The 16,833-nt window shown below is 39.1% G+C and overlaps 1 protein-coding gene across 1 annotated transcript in view; it reads left to right on the plus strand.

Annotated features, from left to right (window-relative positions):
• The window catches only part of THSD7B (thrombospondin type 1 domain containing 7B), a 512,613-nt gene that overhangs the window by 15,681 nt on the left and 480,099 nt on the right, over nucleotides 1–16,833 (plus strand). The window contains exon 3 of the mRNA XM_051810239.1: nucleotides 10,612–10,687. The gene's annotated coding sequence lies outside the window, so the exon portion shown is untranslated. The remainder of the gene's footprint in view (nucleotides 1–10,611; nucleotides 10,688–16,833) is intronic.

Genomic DNA, 16,833 nt, shown 5'->3' on the forward strand with positions numbered 1-16,833 from the left:
GTTTAGCTTTGTGTTTGACTGCAAGAATATTTTCTGTGATCAAAAACTGTGTATCCATTCTGTGTCTGAATGTAGGATCAGAAGTTCCCAGGTTTTCCAGGATATGGAATCATTTCAGCCATTCTGATACAATAAGCCCGGGCTCAGTCTTTGCTTTGCTCTTATCAGATTTGCCATGCTCTGCAATACAATAAACGCCCACACAAAAAACAATGTTAAAATAAGGTTAAGGTGAGGACATACAATCACAAAGGAAGGAAGTTCTGAAATACTGTTTTCATTAAAATCTTCACTCAACAAGCAGAATGTTATCAAACGATGAAGGGTCTGTGGTTGAGGACTGACAGTATCCTAAATTTTTTACTGCTGTGGTCTGATCTTTATTGTACAAAATGATTCTTCAGTGATCTGCCCCAGCTTGATAATCCCACCCCCTAGCAAAATGCATGACAAGTTATTGCAGTAGATTGGTTGCAATACTTACTGCTGGATATTTTTATGCAGTAGTTTTTCTCTTTGATATCTAGAGACAGCTCTCAACACTGAGAGCCTGTGTTCAGTTCTGAATTTCTCTGCCTTTTACAGCCCTCCTTTTCTGTACAGACCATCCTGTTCTGTACCTTGAGCTCAGAAATGCCAGCTGCAGGATCTGATTTGAAGGCTGTGCTGTCACTCATTAATCTGACTTTTACAGCCCCCCATTGAGCTATTTAGTTTTGTTGAGACATAGATTTCCAAGCACATTTACTCAATTTCACTCTGACATCACAAAAATTGCCTTTGATACAGATCTTGTTCACTTTGTTGAGGTTTCCATAGATTCCACAAATATGATTTGACACCTAGATTTTTTTTTCTTTATTGACTTCCTCTTATACTTGCCTTCATTTTGCCGTGGTTTGATTCCTACATGTCTTTTGAAATTCACCTAGATTAGTTTGAGGAATTTTCTGTTTTGTCTGAGTTACTTTCGTGGAAAGCCACAGCATATTTGAACTGCTATACCATATTCCAGTGGCAAAATATTATCAAAAATGTAAATAAGAATTTTCAAAATATTTTTTCCTATGGTATTTGCTATCAAGTAAGAATTTTTCAATGAATTTAATATAATCATTCAGTAAGTATATTGTGATGATTAATAGAGTCAACTGGTAATAAATAGACACCAACCAAAAGCTGCAGTTTGGTAATTCCAATAATAAGATTGTATGAAACTACCATGAGGAATGATCATACCAGCATCAAAAAGTCACACCTTTTGCAAATGATTTATGCCTTCAAATGAACAATGAACAAAAGTACATGGTGTTCACTTAGCTATCAGAACAGTGCAGGAGTTGCTGTGATCTTGTTTTCACTGAAGGTAAATGGTGCCTGACATTTGCTGGCTCTCTACAGTGAAGTTACAGCCTTGGGGGATAAAGGCAGAGCCACTGGTGTCACCCACCTGAACCTGTGCAGGGCTGCCTTGGACACTGTCCCACACAACAGCCTTGGCTCTGAACTGGAGAGAGATGGATTTTGTGGGTGGGTATTTGGTGGGTAGGAGTTGGCTGGATGGTCCCACTCCCAGTGTATCAGTCAATGGCTCAGTGTCCAAGTGGAGCCCTGTGCCAAGTCACATTCCTCAGGGTTGGCTTCAGGTCTGGGGCTGTTTAACATCTTTGCCAGTAACAGGAACAGAGGGATTTAAGTGCACCCTTGGGAATTTTGTTGATGACCCCAACCTGTGTAGTGATGTGGATACAATGGAGGGAAGGGATAGAGAAGGCAAGGGTCTGGGGAGACCTTAGAGCTCCTTCCAGAGGCTACAAGAGAACTTTTTACAAAGCATAGAATGATAGGTCAAGGGAACTGAAAGAGGGTCAGTTTTTAGTTAGATAATGAGGAGAAATTCTTCCCCGTGAGGGTGGGGAGGCCCTGGCACAGTTGCCCAGAGAAGCTGTGGCTGCCCCGTCTCTGGAAGTGTCCAAGGCCAGGTTGGATGGGGCTTGGAGCAACCTGGGCTAGTGGAAGGGGTCCCTGCCCATGGCAGGGGGTTGGAACAGGATGATCTTTAGGATCCCTTCCAACCTAAACCCTTCTGTGATTCCATGATACAGGAGACAAGTTATGAACTGCATTAAAACAATTCCTGAGGTTTTTCTTGTTACTGTCACTCTTGGATGTTTTTATTCTGAATAAAATTGTCCATATGGAGAGAGTTTGGATTTCTGGAATTTTTTAAAGCAATTGTTCTACTTTGAAGGTGTATTTTATCTTACTTGGATGAGCAAGTTTAGGCAAGGGCTTAGCTTTTACCACTGTGCCATTCCAGCATATGTTGGTTTTTATTGCAAGTTGCCATGGAAAGCTGTGCTACAAGGTAGACCATATTCAGTGTAAAAATTCAGCAGAAAAGTCTGAGCTTGTATGTATGTTTGTAATCCTGTACTCAAGATACTGCTTCTGTGAGGAGATCTGTGTTTTTTCTCATTTTACCATTGATCTTTATTTAATGTATTTTTTTTCCATTTCTGTCTCTTTCCTGCTCTATTTTAAATTTTTCTTCTTTGTGTTAGACAATAAAATCAGTGAATTAACAGAAAAAACATGTAAGAAAAACAATGAACAGATCTTCAGCTATAGTGGGCATTTTAATTATTATGAATTGGGATGTGCTTCTTTAAATGAACATAATTAACTATCAAAATATGATGGTTATCAGATTGACAACAAATCTAATTTCATTTACTCTGTGTATAGGTACAGATCTTTTGTTGTCTAAGTTGTCAGAGCTGATGACTTGGTGAACTGTGATAAATTTATTGCTCCAGCTGGGGAGTGGCCAGTGTAAGAATATTGATGGGTCAATAGTTCAGGTTTTCTTTCATTTCGTGTTTTTTTACTGTAGATTTTCCTTGATTTTAGTCTCCTGTGTTTTCCTCTGTCTTTTTCTCAGCTGTGTGGTTATTTAAGGAACAATCATAGTGCTCATAGTGTTGTTTAGTATAATACATGTTTTCACATTTAGTTTGGTATAAAATTTACATATGTTTGGCAGTGCTGTGTCAAATGGGAATAAATCCTAAGGAGGAGCCCCTTACTTAACCCAGTGTCTTGTGTTATCCAAAGAATAACTTCAAAGCTGATTATTTTACCAAGAGGAACCACACAGGGCAACCCTTTGATTTTCCTTTTTACTACTCACAAGCTTTGATAAAACAAATTAAAACAAAATTTCTCAAAGACCACTTCTTTATATTTTTAGTTGCCCTAATAAAAGAGATCACCTCCACATTTTGGGGGTGCTGTAAAGTGCTTTTCTGTTGAGCCAGTGTGATTACTATTTGCACATTCCTTAGTTTAAAGGAAAAAAAGAAAGCTTTATAACACAGAGCCTGTATCACACAGCCCTGGCATTGTGTTTAACGTGATTCAGGACTGCAGCTGTTTATTCCCTTTTTTCTTTTCTGTGACAACAATTTAAGATGATTTTGTTTAAAGTGAGATCCTGTTCCTGTTATTCACCTACGTTATAAAAATCCTACCATATTTGAAAGTGTCACCAGTGCAGCAAATGTTTGAAATTGTACTGAGAGTTTAATAGATCTGAGCAGATGGGTCCCCAGTTTCAATCCCTACAGTGAAAGATGTGCACTGCTGAGAACCTGCCCTTAAACAATGACTATACCATATGTTGTTGTAAAGGAACACATTAAGGTTTGGCAAACTGTTTAAAAAAATACTTTACATCGTTCAACCTCCTGCTTGAAGATACCAAAGTTACCTCAAGACATGGAGCAAGTAATTTAAATCAAGCAGTTTAGTAGTGCTGGTGAGCATTTCCCCTGGTGTGTCCTTAACAGCCATGTGCATAATGAGAAAGAAAAGTGCTGTATTAAATAGTATGTTGGCAAATCATTTAACTAGGCTGTCCTGCAGCTTTGTTTGATGTGTGAGAACATGGCCATCTCACACTGTTTTTATTATGAATGCAGGAAGTGATGGTTATTATGGCCTGGGAATCCTGTTCAAACATATACTTGAATTAACATGTTACCACTGGCAGCAGACTTTGTTAGCAAAGGGAAGAACTTGAAGTATTCAAGTGAAAAATAATGTATTCAAAAGTGAAATAAAAGATGAAGTCAGCAACTTATCCTGTAGTGCATAAAAAGTAACCACACACTTAACATGTGATCTCTGTTAATTTACAGCAGTTGGAAACAGCAAAGAGCAGAACATAAAGTAAGTCAAGGCTCCTATGAAGAAGTAATATCTTTTACTAGACAAATGACTTAAGTGAAATAACAGCTGCAGTATAAGATCTTATTCAGGCCTGAACGAAAGCAACTACTGAATATATTGGTTTGTGTAGTAAAAACATGGGCTATCCCTAGACAGCTTAAATCATTTATATGCACAGACTGCCACAGTTGCAGCATCATTGCTACTAGAAACATAATATATTTGTGAAAAGAACTTCTTTCCCCTAGTTAGCCTTCCTTCTGCTTCACAAAGTGATTCCTCTGCATTTTGGGAAGAAACTTGGATATGCTAAAGGTGCCGAGTCAATAGTAGTGCCATAAACCATGCAACCCTGGTGAGAAGCGGGGTGCTTTGAGGCAGAGATCCCAAGGTGCAGCTGCATGGAACTGTCAGCAGATTCCATTAGATCCCCTCCAAATTTGTGGCTGTGGTGTTTGCCAGAGGTTGCTCCTGAAGACTCTGCTTCCATAGCCTGGGGCTGAACGTGTATCCTCCGAGGCTGAACCCCTGAGAACTTGACACAGTTTTAAGTCCCAGTTGGGAGCCTTTCATTGTCATTAGTATTTTTTAATGTTCTGGCTCACTCTCTAGGTGTACTTTAGACTGTGTCATTGCTTACTGAGATGTTTACAGCAAAGTAACTGTAATATAAATACAGTTATTATTTATAATGCACAGCATGGATGACTTTTGAATTGGTGGTGGTGGTTTTTCTAAGACCCAGGTAATCGAGCAGGTGGTGAAGGAATGCACACTGAAGGATGTAACAACATGGTTCAACACACAGCTGGTACAGGCACATCCCCAGCAGTGCTGTAGCTGTGGAGATTTGGGAACACAGAAGTACAAGCAGGCAAGGCTTCTAGGAAGAGGCAAAATCTTATTATTTAAGTTTTCAGCTGGAGAAATTAATATGCTTCTGGGAATGCAAGACAGAAAGAGACACAGACTAGAAGCAGCAAATGTCAACCTGTATTCCATTTAGGAATAATTGCTTTGATAATTTAAATTACTTAATTACATTAAACACCTTGAAGGAAAAGAGGTGGCAAGGACTGTGGAGGCACAGGGAGAGACGGGAAACTCACTGGGCACTGGGAGACTGAGGAACAATGATGGAAAATGACAATAAAGGGAAAGTTTAGAAACAACTACTAAAAAGGAAAAAATTGTATTGAGATAGAGAATTTATTATAAAACCCCTCACAACTATGCCCTTCCAAAGTAATCCTGTGAATTTTAGTAACTCCTTCTGGGTTGTGACAGAACAGAATTTCTCCACCAGCATCCTTGCCAGACTGTGATTTACTATCTGTGATGTGATTGTCTTCATGTTTGGATTTAAAGTAACTGGGTTCTTTCTTTGCTCTTTCATTCCCTTAAATTGAATGTTTTCTCTCTTTAAGCGTGAAGGCGCTTGTTCTTTTATTTGGTGAGAGAATCAAAGCAGCTCAGACAGATTGCACAGCATTGTTTCTAATCAAATGAAAGGAGATAACTCTGTAGTTTGAAAGTGAAACCCAGCAGCGGTTCCAGTGAAAACAAATCTCATTAAGTGTAACTATTTTTTTCTATTTATATTGCCTTGTTTTCCATCTCCTTGCAAATTGCTGTTTCTTCCTTCTTCTTTTGTAGTTCTAACAAACCAAAGTGAAACTAAACTTGCTTTGATTGCATTTACAACATCATCCAAAAATTCAGTGACTCATATCATATGGAAGGTACATGATCTAAAGACTCAGTTGTGTGAACTTTGTAGAAAGTTTGTTGTGTGGTATTATCAATACTTCTTCTTCCATAACAAATGTGGCTGAAATACTTTCAAAGGAAATGTCTTATAAAATTTCAAAAGAAGATGTGGTTGGAGCCCTGCTGAAGTGCTTTCTGTAACAATATAATTCTTAGCAAGTGCTGATTATTAAATGCCTTTGCCAGTGTATATATTTTATTTTTAGTAATGATAAATGTAGATGTTTGCAAAGCTTCTTTTGCCTGTGAAGTGTCCTACCAAACTGGAATACAGTTCTACTGTGAAGCAGAGACAAGAGTTATGTTGATCGTTGGTCACTTGTTACTGCAAAAATCGCACCAAAAGTCTGCCTTTAAGAAATTATATCTCCCATTACTAATACATTTTTATAATGTCTTTGTCAGAATGACAAATATTGGTCTGATTTGCCAATATATATATTAACAAAGAACCAAATACCTAAACTAGTTTTCAGAGTGGCACTGGTAATCCTGTGGGAATGGTAGTGTTTGCACACAGCAAACTTGCATGTGGAAAATCAGAAATTTGTGTGCTGTGATCATCTCTGTACCTGCAAAAGAGCTTTAGTGTGTAAGTATTAAATATGTAAATAGGAAAGCAGGTAATTTGAAAGTACTTCTAATATCAGCAGGAGAGGGCAGTAAGAACTGTGTAGTGTTGGTTGATTAGGTATTTCTGTGAGAAGTGTTCCTGTGAAAAAGAAAGGACTGTGTATTTAATTGCCTCATAACACTGCAGACTGAGGGCACTTCGTTTGCAGTAGAGATTCACGAATGGAAAGCGAAGGTTTTGGTGTGCATGTTTAAAAAAGAATTTCCTCTGAACAAATTGGATTCTTCTGCATCAGGTGATGCATGAAATACCAGTTCCTTAAAAACTGCAGTTTTATACAAGGTATAAAATATACCAAAGTGACTGTCTGTAATTCTAAACAGTGAAACACACACTTCTGTTGGCAACTCCATTTTTACAGGAGAACTTTATAGAAGTGCATTAGGATAAAAAGTGCAATAAAGTATTGGTGGAAATGCCCCATGTCTTAGCAATTGGGAAGGGAGGGAATCATTCCAGATTAAAAAATATAAAGAATACTTCTGTTCTCTGGAAACTTAAGGAAGAAAAGAAAAAAAGAGGGTGGGATAGTGAGAGTATAAGTAAATCAGGTTAGAGGATGGTAAAATCAAAATTACAGCATGCCTTTATACCCAGTGAACAGAGAACTTTGGAAATCAAAACTACCATAATTTCAAACAAGATATGGAGATGAAAGACATTTGGTGCTGCTGAAAAACAACTGATAGTAAATGGAAATTAAAGACAACTCCTAAACACTGGTATTTTCCACATGCACAGAATCACAGAATGGTTGAGCCTGGAAGGGACCTCTGGAGATTGTCTAGTCCAGAGTCAAAACAGGGTCATCCATTGCACAGTGCCAAGGGCTGTGTCCCTTTGGGTGTTAAATATCTCCAAGGATGGAGCCTCTACAACTCCTCTGTTCAGCCTGTTCCAATGAAAAAGGTTTTTCACAATGAAAAAGGTTTTTTTTCTTATTGTTAAATGGAATTTCCTGTATTTCCACTTGTTCTCATCAAGAAAATACACAAAACACTAAAGCAACTGTTAGCCCTAAACACTGCATTTTCAGTAAGGAATGATTCTAGGATTCTTCTCCTACTGTCTTATATAATACTGGGTTTTGAGCAGAAAATTACTTTTTACTTAGGAAAGAGAGTTTGACCTTTAGAGGAAAAATCTGAAAATTTCTGTGCAGAAATATGTTTTGGTCAACTGCCACTGAATAATTGCAACCTTTCAGCTGATTGCTGTCAGATACTTTTCATGAGAGGAAAGCTACTGACCTACCTAGTCGGGCTTACTTTTAAAATTCACGCTTGTCTCACCTCTGTCAGCATTGCCAGAGTGTAAGTGGTTAAAGGTAACCAGTGCCTTCAGCTTTGGATCTCCTATCAATTCATTTTATTTTGGATAATTGCTTGCTCTTGACATCTGGTGTGATTACTTCTATCACACTGCTTTTGTCTCTCTTTCCACCAGACATCTGCCCTGCAGACGTTGTTTTCAGTGCCAGAAAAGTCTAGAAAACCTGAGTTCATCTCAGCTAGAGAGCAGACTACAGACAGAATCTCAGTGAGCATAAATCAGTTTGTGGTTTCCATAATGTTCTTACTCATTACATGTGAACTGCTAATTTACCTAAAACTATAAATTGTGTCATGTTTCTCCCATTTTTCTTCATTCTCTATCAGTTGTGCATTTTGCCACATGCAACTAATCACTAGATCATAGCATCCCAAAGATGCTGTGAAGCAGCAAGGACTGTTTCCCTAACATTGGCAAAAGGCCATTGTCACAAAGATGTTCTGAGAAGACTTCAATTCTGAATAATGATAATAAAGAATATTCCTTCATTTGCTGGATAATGACCAGCTGGTGATTACTTACACAATAACTTTGTATTTCTATTCTGTGGAATGTTACTATACTGATGAATTTGAAAGCTGTGTAAAACAAGTTAGCAGATTTTTGGTTCTATTTTATTTAAAATCATTGCTTTTACTATCTACTACAAAAAAAATTCGAATATCATGTTATGAATTATGTGGCATTTCAAGTTCAGTTTTGGAGTTAGAGAAGTGTAAGACTCTTCAGAGTTCTAAATGAGTGGCTGAATTAGACACTCAGACCTGAAGTCTGTGCATATTAACAATGTGCAGTGTTCCTTCCTCAGTGTGGGCATTCAATTGGCTGGAAGAAGCTGCTGAAAGAGGAAGAAAATCTCAATGTATTTTCACATATCAAATTTACTTGACTATGTCTAATTATATCCTGCTTGACTGTCAGCAGAAAAAGTGCTTGGGTAATCTTTCAAGAGGATAATAAAAAAAGCAAAGGAAAAAACAGCAATGCCAGGTTTTTTTGGTCCCTGTTCTGTCTGCAGGACAGTGATGTTTCCCTTTTAGGCACTTCCGGATGGTTCCATTTTTTTAAGCTTTGTGCTAAAATGCTTCATTTTCTCCCTTCTCCATTTTGCTGAACCCACTCAGAGTTTCCCATGACAAACTGCTTTTACTGGGACAGTCACTTGACAGTCCCAATTCTGAAAAATACCTTTATGGAATTTTGAAAGGATACATTTATAGTCTGATCCTGAACTGTTGTGGTTTCTTCTGCTGTCTCATGTAAGATGCTTATAATACAGCCCACTTTTTCCACTGTATTTACTTGAATCTGTGTATTCCACAGCTGTTGCCTTCACAGTAGACCTCCCAAATAAAAAAGCTGCTCATATAATTTAGGAGCCACAGATTGTATTCTCTTGTATATGAGAGCAAAGTTGTTTCACAGTATTTATTTTCCAGTATCGAAGAAGGGAGGCCGGGGAGCCACCTCAGGCTTTCATTTTGTTGAATGTTTGTATTGTCAAATTCAAGCTCAGGATGATTATGATGGTGATAATACTGTCATTTCAAAGGGTTAACTTCCTTTTCTCTCCTAATCTTAGTTTATTGGCACATTATAATCCATTTCATAGGGAAGTTCATTGCTTTGTTGCAGAGTATCACTGGTTCTACACGATTGTGCAGTTCAATCTTCCTCTTACCTTGAGGGTCAATAGCAAAGGTTCCTGCAGTGGCCATTGCTCATACTGACTTATTTTCTATCCTCATCTTGGTAGCAGGCAGGTGAAATGTTTTGAAAACTGCACAGTCTGTTTAGCACTTCTTAACTCTTCAAGACTCACAGTCAATATGTCACAGTCTCCTCTGAAGTGCAGACCATGATGTACATGTAACAACCCATCTTGATTTTATTTCTAACAGATCTGATGTGCCTGAAATCAGTTCCAAATGTAGGATCTATCCTTCAAAAGGTGGAGGCTTGTTCTTTCATGTCACAGAAGACCTACTTAGCTTGGGGAATCATTTCTTTCCCTTGAAAGTTTTAATTCCAAGGATATAAATATGATGTTGAACTGTGCACCTCCGGTGAACGTGATGAACACGAAGTCTGTAGGAGTCAAATTTTTCATCAGGTCATGGAAAACCCACACAGTGTTAGCAAGGGAATGTTCTGTTGTCTCCAGTCTCTGTCCCTGCCATCAGTTGTGTGCACATCTCCTGGCTCTGGCCCTTGGACAGGCTGTGACACGAGGGCTCTCCCCGTTACAGTGTTGATGGAGTTTGTAAGACATTCCTCCTTTTTACTGGGGGTTATAACAGTAACACAGACAGTACCACTGATGCATTTTGCATGAACACACAGAACAAAACCAGCATGGGGTTCCCTCTTCTCTGCCTGTAAATGTTCTGGTATGAGGATGGCCTGTCCAGTATCAGCCTGCCTTGACTCTTCCCTGCCTCTCCAGAATGGCAGACACAAACTGTACAGCTATACTGCTCAGGCCTGACCAATTACAGATGAGAACTGTGGGGCAATTCTCAGAGCCCTCTTCCAGGATTTGTGGGTCCCTGGAAACCTATCTCCTTCCCTTCAGGACCTAAAAGAAAAGCCACTCTTTCTCTGACAGTCTGTTTTCTGGTTTCTTGTTATTTGTACTCCAGCTGCTGTGGGGAGAGATTCTCATTTCTTCGGCTCTGCCTGATGGACATCTGGAAGATAAAGCACAACACAAACGAGGTAATTACAATAAGCTTGGGTTGGCCAAAGCTGTTCTCTCCCTGAATTTATTCCAGCTCTTAGAAGAGGCATGTGAAACCTTGTCTTAGTTTCCACAGTTGTTTTCATGTCATCTCCACCTGCACTTGAAGGTTGTTTGCCAATTAGTCTCAGGTTTAGTGCCTGCTGGTTCTTCCTTGGCAGGACCTAGATTCCTTTCAGCTCTTACAAAGGACATCTGATGGACAAGTGTATTCCCAGAGTGTCCCAATATGAAAATAAAATTGATTTACATCCTTCACTGGGTTTGAAGCATTTTGAAGAAGTAGCTGAGCAGAGATGTAGCAGGACACCGATTCCACTTCCCGGGGGCAGAGATGCTGGAGGCCAAGTTTGTAGACAAGTTGGCTTCCTTACTCACATATAGAAAAGCTTGTTTTTCTTCTACTTTCTCCCTCTTGTATAAAGTCTTGATGTATTGAAAAATTGTAGTAAACAGAAGACTGTGACAATGTCCTTAGAACTTCTAAATGCACTGTCTTTGTTCGTGTGCTGTCCTCTGATTAAGTGTCACAGTTTTGTCTCTTATATGCAAAATAGATAATAAAATACATGCTTCCCATTTTCCATCTGTGTGCCAACATCTTCAGTTTTCACACTTGCAAGTGTAATGGCTGTTTCTGTCACTTTGATCACAACCTCCAAGGAGCACCTCATCTCCATGAGTCTGTTTGTAGGAAAAACTATAAGAATAATTAGAAATTTTCATGCTGCTGAAGTAAAATAATTTTGAAGAAAGTGTAATGCACTTGTCGTGACTGAAGTCTGCAGTCTGTTTTCTCTGGGGGTAAAATGTCTGCTGGCTGTTTACTCTGTCCTTGGCAGTACTCTTAATATTGTTATTTGTCCTCACCTTCAGGACCAAAATATCAGAATTCATCTTCTCGCACCAGTTTTTCCCTTCTTGTTGAGTTGTCTCCCTGTCACCATCCCAGAGCTGTGAGCTGTGGGCAGTGTGATCCCAGTATCTGCAGCTCTTTTAGTCTCAGCTGGGATAACTCTTGAGTTCATTCAACTGGAATTGAGGCTTCTGCATGTTCCTAAATCACTGAGAATACATTTTTAGAAAAGGCTAGTGACTGAAGGTGCAAATGTGGACATTTCTTTAAGAGGGGCTGAAATCATTGGTGCTGAAAGTGGGGCATGGTTACTGAATCTGGCCAGTCCAAATGAATCCAGCTAAAAAACCCTGACTCCTATTATCCAGTGTAGGAGGGCAACAATCCTACCACAGTCTCATTCCAGGAATGCAGTTCTGCCATCAGCCTCAGCCTCATTAGCTTCCCATCCAGTGCCAAATCTACAGAATTGTCTTCCTGCTTTCTGTGCTTTCTCATGAAACTGCTTCATCCTCTCTCACAGAGCTCACAAGCCCAGCCCCTACACTGCTAATGTTTTTAAACTGTTAAAAAAAAAAAAGTCTCTGTCTTCTAGTAAGTCACTTTTTCTCTTGATTGTTCATACACAAAGCTGGGTGTTCAGACTGGCAGTGTACAGGAATTTAGACATCCAGCTGCTTTCAGTAGGACTTTTCAAATTCCAAAAGCTGAGCATAAGAACAACTTCTCTTGGTCAGACCAAAGGTTTGTCTGAATCAGTGTCTTGTCTTGGCACTGACCAGCATCAGAGCAAAGGAAAGCAGGTAAGACAGTAAGTATGTAGTGCTATTTTCCTAAAATGCTCTCCCAGCCTCCAGTGATTTTCAGAGCAGGAACTTCTTAAGCCAAATAACCTCTGTGCATTTCATTATCCACGCTGGATTTTCTTCCACTGATTTCATGATACCTCTTTTTGTATCCCTGTGAACTTTCAGCATCTTTTAGTTCTAGAGATATATGTTATGAAGCAATACCTGCTTGTGTTGGCCTTGACCCTGCTGCTCTCTGGTTTTTGAGTCAGCCTGATTGAACACTCTCTTACCTATTTATCTTCTTTGTACTGCAATAACTGATTGTTCTCTCTATGCAGGAGACTCCTGTGTGTGGTTTTGTTCCTTGTATAGAATCCATTCCATACCTGTGGTGCACATAAACATATGGAAGTGATGAATAGGAATGACGGTGTTGGCATCTTGCCAGACTGAACATCAAAATAAATACAATCTGTTAATTGATTAAATAAATGAATCCCAGGAAACATTTTATATCCTGGGTTTCAAACTAGTTCTCTCTTTGTATTTGAATCCTTAAACTTCTGGTCATAGTTCTTTAATTCCTACAGCATGAATCACATACAGAGTTCAACATCCAAGAGATATATTGAGATAGGAATCAAGTCAGCTGTCAAGATAACACAAATGTGCATTAATATTTATGTAGTTATATATCTTTATAAAAATGTCATAATATTTTCTTATCTCTGAACTTTCCAGTCTGTCTATCTACCTGACTGGGTTACTCACCACTTACTCGCCTTTATCCCATTAATGGATTCAGCCCTTACCATCCTTTCTCTTTTCCTTTGTTAATATGCCACTCTTCTGTCTTCCTAAACTGGTTGTGACTACTTGTTGTGCATCAGTGTAAAGGAATTGTTAATGAAAGAATTGTTAATATTTATCTGTGTGAGATGGAAGCTGTCTCAAACTCATGTTTATCACAGAGGAGAATTAATGCAGGGGAAGAGGAAGGTGCTTCTTGCAGGGATCTTTGGGCAGGAAAACGCCTTTGTGCCAGGGGCTGCAGCAGGGTGAGCACACAGGTGCTGTGGGGGCCTGCAGGAGGATGGAGCTCCTGACACATCCAGCATTCCAGGCCAGTCACCCTGTGTGAGCTGCAGCAGTCCTGAGGAGACAAAGCCCTTGTCTTTGTGACAGAGAACCGAATACTGCAGAAAAAAGTCCCCCGGAGGAAAACATGGAGCTAGGAGAAAGAAAAAAGAGATAATTGCAGAAAAGTGTTAGTTGGAAGAGGTTTTTCCCTCGATTCTTTTCTGAAGAACTTCACTTTTTAGAGACATGTGGCAAAATGTCTTTAGACAGTTCTAACATATTTTATTCTCCCCTCATCTCTTTGCTGTTCATTACTTTTTAATGCATTTCTTTTTTCACCTTTTCCTTTCTACCTTACTCTTTATTCTCATCAATCACCCTTTGATTGCTTTATATTTACCTTTTCTTTGTTTGGATCAGTTATTGAAAGTAAGCAACTGCTTTTGATGTCTCATTAGCACTTTTGGAAGCTTTCTTCTTGCCTCCCAGTTTCTGGTTACAGAAGTGTAACAGTTGTCATGAAACCAATATTGTAAATAACGGAATCTGTATGTTTGTGTAGCTGATGAATTTCTAATATTCAGTTCCCATAATTAAGGCAACCCAAAAGGTTTTAGCATATAAATAAAAAACACTGCCTGCATTTTAAACTTAGGAAGCTGCACACAGGCAGCTTCAGAGCAGCCACCAAGCAGAGGTGCCAACAACAGAATCAGATATCACTGCTGGGAAAAAAATACATTCCTGAGTTTGACATCTGGGTCCTGCAGCTGGAGTGACTGGAAGAAGAAAGGGAAACAGTACAGACTGTCATCAAAAGGAGATAGTGGTGCCAAGTGGAAATTACATACAGATGCCACTTTTTTTGCTTAAGACAAATAGCTCAACTATATAAAAAGATAACAGCTACAACATCCAAAGATGTGCTTAGAAGTGCCTGATGGGTAAAGGAGCATTGATTTTTGTGAATACAACTGGCCTATAACTAGAGATGTGAGATTTGGAGTTTGTAGTTGGATAGGTTTTAATGTTTGAACAAATAAGCTCCAAAGAATTTTTATGTATAGAAAGGCAAAGAGCAAACGTGGTGTATTCCAGCTACTTTGTGAGTAACTCATTGTTTCAGCTTTCCTGCCTGAGACTTCACTTTGCAGTATATCATCTTGCTCAGCACACCAGTTACCCACACAGGGCCCACTGTGAGCACTCTGCTGAAAAGCCCCAGCTCTCTGAGGCAAAAACCAGTCAGAATTCCTGAGGTAGCTGTGATGGCATTGGAAAGAGTGAAGAAAGCCAGTGTGCAGGAGCCATTGGTGTCCTAATACAAAGCTTATCAACCTAGTGACAGCCTCCACCCATTTTAGTAGGTGTTTGACTGAAGTTGTAATCTAATGTCCTTAATTACTGTGTAAGAGGATGAGTGAGGGTGAGGTAACTGGGGTGGGTGGGAATTGTAAGACTTGCTAGAGAGAAACGTACCTTAGTTCTGCCTTTTCTTTTTTAAGACTGCAGGAAAGCAGTGCTTTCACTGACCCACTCTGTTCTGTCTCAAAAGCTTGATTATTAATAATTTTAGAAGGAAAAATTGTATTAGGATCCATTTTATGCACATATTCTTCACTATACCTTGCTTTTACTTCTAAATGGTATATGGTATCTGAATTTGTAACTGTATTTACCTGTGTATAAACCCTCTGGAATCACGTAGTGGATGGACTACTATTTTTCATTTCTTTGTGGCTATTTGGTGCCATAAATCCTTTCATTAAAAAAATGGTTGAAAGTTAATTTCATTTTATTTTACAGTGTCTCTTTTGTGTGCTTATTAGGCATGCTCTGCTTCCTGTCTTTCCTGCAGTCAAAAGACAGCTTTCCTAGAACCATGTGACTCAAGCATGTCAACAGAGAAATAATGTGTTTTCACAAGTAAAATTGAAAGAGTAATCTAGATTTAAGGTGTTTTAGGAGTTGCCTGGCTGATCAATATGATCTTCTGGGGAAGACAGATAACCAGGTATATCCACTAACATGTATGTGGTGCTGTGTGATATGTAAGACCTGCTGTGAATACAAAAATGTGCCTTCTTTGCTGAGGAAACATTAAAATATCATTGGGGATGCTCTGACTAGACAAGGTACCAGCAACAGCTTGAACTAGGCTGTGACTGGAAAAGGCACTGGATCATGCTGTAGAAATAAAGAAGAAAGAGGAGGAAGATTTAGATTTTGGGTTTATTTAGACCATAAATTAGTAGTGTAAATCTATTTTACAATGGAAAGATGTCCATGTACTGGAATCATTTATACCCTGTTGATGACTTCAGCAGGAAAGTTGAATAATTCAGGGATCCTAAGGATTTTCCCTTGTTTACAGGGGTTGTCCTAGGAAAGCTGTAGCACTCTCAGTGATACAGGTTTTTTTCTGTAAATATTTACAGGTTTTACCAATTCCAAGATCATCAAAGCAGGCATCTTTTACAGCATAAATCAACCTTGATTAATAAAACTGTGTCATTGCCATGGTATCTTATTTTAGAGATAGAGTAAAACTTCTTTCTGTTACCAGACCTTCAGTTGATCCCAGACTACTTTACTCAGAACAGTAAATGGGAATGCTTTATTTGGGGAGTGAGCAGTTGGTGGCTTTGAAATTCCGTCTACTGAAATCCTTGAGGAAAGGTGAGGCAGTCTGGCAGCTAAATAACTTCTTCACTGCAGAACACTTTACATAACACACTGCAAATCGAAAGGAAGAAAGCTTGAACCCGAATCAATTCTGTACAAACAAGCCCATTTCTTGTTCAGCTTGTATTCTAACTCCCTGTCTCGGTGCTGTCTGAAGCAGCATCAGTGGGTCTTGCCACCATTTGGGAAACCTGTGTGTGTTTGAGTCACACATTGTTCTTGCAGGATTTCCTTAGGCTAAGGCACAGCACTGAAAGAGCTCCATTTAAGAGAGTCTGTGAATAACTAGGAAACGAGCATCAAACTCGGCATTATCTGAAGATGTTTGTTAACATGCAGGATGTTCCTTAAGGCCTCTATCTTCAATGAGAAGAGTTTTTATTCAGGATTGCTTTTTGAAAAAGCAAGTGTTCTTTTGCATGCATGTCACTATGGGCCCGACTCAGGCAAAGAGCTGTTTGATGCTCTTGGCACATGTCTGCTCCTCCAGTTTCCTTGGATATCCTGCTATAGGCAGCTTTATTGGGAAGAAGATTAGAACTTTTGAGTAGTGAGAATGGGCAAACTTACAACTTTGCTACTCACCTGTAAACTACTCCTGTTCTATTGCAAAATCGTAACAAAAAATCATAAAAAATGGTTCTCTACTGGGAGATCTCTAGAAGAAAAAAAATGGGGAGAGAAGGCTCTGCACTTTCACCAGAAGATCAAC

Source organism: Manacus candei, unplaced genomic scaffold (assembly GCF_025592945.1).
Source record: "Manacus candei isolate 608988 ecotype Guabito, Panama unplaced genomic scaffold, ASM2559294v1 h1tg000077l, whole genome shotgun sequence".
In the NCBI taxonomy this organism is placed as follows: domain Eukaryota; kingdom Metazoa; phylum Chordata; class Aves; order Passeriformes; family Pipridae; genus Manacus; species Manacus candei.